This window comes from Alosa sapidissima, chromosome 1 (genome assembly GCF_018492685.1).
Source record: "Alosa sapidissima isolate fAloSap1 chromosome 1, fAloSap1.pri, whole genome shotgun sequence".
NCBI lineage: Eukaryota > Metazoa > Chordata > Actinopteri > Clupeiformes > Clupeidae > Alosa > Alosa sapidissima.
Genome location: NC_055957.1, coordinates 50631746 through 50637231, shown reverse-complemented (window position 1 = coordinate 50637231; position 5486 = coordinate 50631746). Strand labels below are relative to the sequence as shown.

At 39.8% G+C, this 5486-nt stretch overlaps 1 long non-coding RNA gene across 1 annotated transcript; it reads left to right on the top strand.

Annotated features, from left to right (window-relative positions):
* The first annotated feature begins 409 nt into the window (after window positions 1-409).
* On the top strand, window positions 410-2016 carry LOC121719977. Its single transcript, XR_006034420.1, has 2 exons — window positions 410-716; window positions 1393-2016. It is a non-coding gene; the product is annotated as an uncharacterized LOC121719977 (long non-coding RNA).
* Window positions 2017-5486: the final 3470 nt, after the last annotated feature.

Sequence of the window (5486 nt, the reverse complement as noted above, 5' to 3'; positions counted from 1 at the left end):
TCGATGACGTATTGACGAGCGTAAGTTGCAACCGGCCAACAGCAGCGGCAGAAATAACCGGCGCACACCTGATATAAGGTTGATTTTCTCCAGACTGGATTGCTCAAAAATGCTACAAATGTACCTGAAATGTTCAGAAGGGTTTGAGGATCATGAAAATGTGCCCGAAATTCACATTCCTAACTCTATAGAACCAAGACTTTAGCATATGTGGTGAAATTCTGAGCTATGCCCATAGACTTCAATTGAGCAGTCGCTGCCTCTGCTCTGCATAAAGGGGGATTTTGACCCCCCCCCTCGTGCGATCCGGGTTCCCGGAAGTGGCTCCTGATGAAATATCTTGCTCCGCCTTAACAATCTTTGGTAGCGGTCGATGCGGCGTCTATGTATATTATGTCTATGGGTGTAACCCTCATGAAATTAGGGCTACTAATCTAGATGCAATTTCATGTATCTTCCTATGGAGGGCGCTCTATGTGTTAGAAGACTAGAGCGTCCTACTAGCAAACATTCTCTCTCTCTCTACCAGCGACATATTTCCTGTGAACGTGCACCTGAAAGAGCTCCCGGATTTGAAGATAAATAATAACGAAATACTTTTGAAAATTCAATACTTTACGTCTAGTTATATCCATAAGATATTAGTCTATCTCAAACTCAACTTTGAATAAGAAAGAAAAGTGATTCTGTCGAGTTTACAGCAAATTGGAACTCTGGTGAGTAAAGCACGTTTTGCTAGTTTCTTACTAGCCATCTAGGAAAGAATGTAATTCATAAAAACCAATCGGAGTATGAGTGAGACGATGCTCAATGTTTGTATGAAACCTTGGTATCATAGTTAAATAGAATGTTTAATCTCTGACGAGAATCTTAATGTTTCCTGCCACTTTGGTACAAGCCGTGTCATTGTGCTCAATGTTAAATCCTAGCTAACGCCCTAACTAGCTGGCGCAGCATGGTAGCCTGGTCAGCCAAGCCGTTAGTAGCGCTTTGAACCATGCGAGATGCGTGGCGCTTAACTTGTTTACATTTTAGCATTCAGTTTGATGCTAATGAGTTATAATACAGATGCATTAGAAATGCATAGCTTTTGAGTTTCACATGTATTTTGAATAAGTTAGTTGTAATATTTAATTCATAGTCATGTTACAATGCAATATGTTAAAATAGTCCTTGAAAAGGTTAAAAAGGAAAATGTTAAGTAATGTAATTGCTTATATTTCATTTGTATAGTTTATTGTGATGCAAGTAATTCATCTCAATGTAATCTTAAGTGCATCCTTAGTTATTGGTTACACATTAGAAGATGTTCTAACAGAAAGAAAGAAGTTAATGAGGTCTCATGTTGAAGAATAGAAATAGAACAGAATTCTTATTCTGCACTTTGTGTAGATTGGTTTTTTGAACGACCAGATCAGATTCGGATCCCAGATGGCGAGCCCAGCCCAGTGAGACTGAGAACGATCGTGGAAGCGGTGTGGCCAACCGTACGATTTGTCTCAGAGAAACCCAAGATTTGTTCATTCGTTCATCGAACACCAGATAAGATTTTCCACACTGTTGACTCAACACAGTAGTCATATCCGCACACATTCAAGGAACTGAACTTTGGGAATCGATATACACACACACACACGTTCAAGGAACTGAACTTTGGGAATCACTACACTTTTCATACAGGAACTGATATACACTTTTCATGCAGGAACTGATACACACTTTTCATACAGGAATTGAACTTTCTTGAATCAGTACATACAGGAATAAGGGGCTTGAATTCTATGTTTCCTTTGATTTTCATATTTTATTTGTTTGAAGAGCTCTTCCTTATCATTTCATTTATATTTTGCCCATTCAATGCTGTGTAACCACACTGCTGTTTCGGAGGCAATAAAACTGTCAATTGTTCAACTTATTAATTCCTCTTGTGAGTTAGTCCATTTAAGCATACCCCTCTCCCGAGCCTAGGTTGATGTTTAGTGCTTGAATTACTGGTCCAGGTCTACGAGCGCTACATAGGGGAGGGTCATGTCTTTTTTTATTCTTTGTTGAGGGGAGGGTCACCCAACTTTTTTTAGTCTAGGAGGGAGGGTCACCCAACTTTTGTATTCATGAAAACAGCAAAATTTGGGCCATCGCCAAGGGCCTCGCACCTGGCCAAAGATTACATTAAGCATTTATTCTTAATTAATGCCTATTAGCCTAAGCAAAAAGCTTAACGTGGCTTAATGTCCTAAAACAACGATCGGTGATCACCAAATTTCTCTCATATTGTTCCTAATAATCACTAAGAACCTTCAAAAAATTTAGCATGAAGTCATATTAGGCCTATGAACTTTAGGTGACGTGACAGCATGTTTCTTCAATCTCCTTCACTGACGCTTATGGAAAAGGCTTAACGTCCCAAAACAACGATCAATGATCATCACATTTCTCTCTCATATTGCTTCTCATAACCATCTATATAAATCTAGCCCAAAGTTTTTTTTTCTTTTTGAGTTTGTCCGAATCCCAGGACATAACGTACTGGACCAATAGGCTCGAGATATAATTCCAAAGGGGACAGATAGGCTACTGCACAACTTAACAAGATCGAACGAACTTTGAAATTGCGATCAGTGACTGGCGTTGGGTGAACAAAGCTTTTCGAAGTTGAATAGGCTATTTAAAAACTTTGCGCACCGTCACGAGAGACTAGTGGGCTCACCCTTATGAATTGAAAAAGACGCTACCTGCAATTCGCTGGCCTATGATTTCATTGATGCGTTTGCGGCAAAGTAAGGAAGAAAATGTATTTCAGGATATGGCAAGTCAATGTCATTCATTTGTCCAATGTTAGCCTACAGACCAGTTTCCATAGTGCACATCTTATCATTAGTTTGAATGTTGTGTGTTTCTGCTCATTGACAAATAGCGTTCAGCACAAAATCACACCCAATTAATTACCCCTGTTAAAGTGTTCGCCTTTGTTACACTAGTTTGGTTTTATGATGTAGGATAGCCTATGATAAACGGCTTATGGCCATATATGTGACTCAGCTAATGTTATAGGCTATACAATTTCTCTTAAAGACAAGCTGGTGTAGCCTATTAGCCTACTATTAAAATGCACCGACAGTAGGCTGATTTCATGCACGTAAGTGAAAAGGGCCTCGCACCTGTCAAGTTCGCACAGGGCCTCACACCCCTCCTCCTAAGACAGTGGGAAAAAGTTAAAATAGTAGGCCTACGTGATAAACCCAGAAAAAGTTGACAGGTAGGCTATGTTTCGGTACCGAAAACATAATGATTATTTGATGTCATCACATTTAATGATCACAACATGATTATTTGTGAAATTGTGCAAACGACAGCCTTTTCAAGGCATTTCAAGGAAGGAGTGGTAGCATGCAAGCTCCAAGCTGACCCAGTACAGAAAGCATCAATACATTGTTGGGGAGGGTCATGCGTTTTTTCGCAATCACTTTGGAGCAGAGGTGTATAAAGCTTTTTAAAAGTGTGGGGGTTGTGGGATAGGAAAATGAAACAATCTGGCCAAATTATAAATAACTCCCTACAGGAACATTGTAAGTATTTTCTGAGAGGGGTGTGGACTATATTGGTGTCCGGGAGTTTCTCCCCCAAATTCTTTTTTGAAATTCTCATTGCTATACACACCATTTTAATGCAGTTTGGGAGGGACAGAAGAAGCAGCGCCCCTCATATGTGTGGCTCATGTGACATAGGCCTACATGATCTACCTGCTATCACTTCACTATTTGGCACTACCCTACATGACATATCTCATGTTATAAATCAAGAAATCATTTCAGAAATTATGTTTTGTGCATATGGGTTAGCAGGCTACAATAAATTGCCTAACAGACAGCAGCCTAATTTTGAGGTATCACTAATACCTATTAAATAAATGTAAAGGACACAGAATAGTGACAGAACTGTAAGCTCGCATTTAAAAAACGTTTGAAACATATGCAAATGGAATATAAATAAAGTGTTGCATATAGCCAGCTTAATTAATGTACATTTAAAGATTATGATTAGCAGTTTCTATGCTTTTTCCATCTATAGTTACAGGAAGCTACGTTGTTGTTTAAACTATTGTTGTTTCTATAGCCTAGTCCACGTTACCTAGTTTCACTTGCTGCAGGGACGCACACATTGCATGAGCTCATAGCGTTCTATTTGAGTTCTACATGCTGGAAATCTTAGTTCTCAAATGTAGAACTCAAAGGTGTCTTGACGCCACCGTTTGTAAGATCAAAATAAGATGTTTTAAATGGAACGCAATCGTATTTAAGACAAAGATCTCCAGTAGATGTACTGTAGCACTACGACACACATTGACAGTGAAATGCCGCCGACGTTTGATCAGATCAAATAAGACGTTCTAAATGGATCACGATGTAATTAGCCTACAGTAAGCTGTTCAGATCTGTTCCAAGCGTCTTGGAGACGTGTGCTGACTGTGCTATGTCTATTCATGGGTTTCATCAGGTCCCTTTCCACAGGTGTAGGCCTATTAATCAAGCACCATCCAGTCTGCATTGATAATTAAGGTGCTTGATTTTATACACCTGTGGAAAGGGATCTGATGAAACCCATGAATATAGTTGATGACACCAAATTAAAAAGTATTTCTGATTGGGGAAACGTTTAGCCTAGTTTATTTATTTTTTTCAGTACGCGGTTCCATATATTCAATCTTGCTGCAAATGATCAGACGTGTGAAGCACCGGGCATAACTCAATTTCGCGGCTACGTGGTCCAGTAGGTTAATTGTTGAGGAGGCCCATAGTTTGAGAAAAGCTGCAGATCATAGACAGAGAAAGCATAATGCTCCGAGAACAGTAGCCAAAGGTCTTTCTGCAGAAACAACAAGCGCCTTGGTGCGCGCACCCCCGCTTTCACTTTGACTCCCTGCATTTCTACATTGTGACAAAAACTTTCAGTCAAACAGTGCATTTTGGTTTACTAAATTAGCATAATGCGGTAACAATTATCATTTTAATTCTACCTGAAATCTGCTCACTGCAGACGTTATAATGCAGACCCAAGCAGCTGCACAGCCTTGAAAGACGCACACTTTGAATTTGATCAGAGCGGCGCTGGTTCTTCACTGGCTAATTTGATGTGATTAGATGACCGTTCAATCAAATCAACAGACCTATTTGTGTCTCTCTGTGGTTCCAACTCTTACGGGAGCGTTTCTTTCTATATTTTACTTTCATTTTAATTTAATCTGACAAAAAGTGTGGGGGATAGAATCGTGTTCCAGCAAAAGTGTGTACGTTATAACACCCACATCCCCCACGCTTGCTACGCGCCTGCTTTGGAGGGTCATAGAAAAATGTATTGCTGGCGAGGGAGGGTCATGTCTTTTTTGACTAACGCTCCCAAAACTCCTCCGGTAGCCCCTTAAATAAATAACGAACAGTCCCTAAGACTCTTTGACCATATTTAGTTTGCTTGGTTATTGCAATGAATGT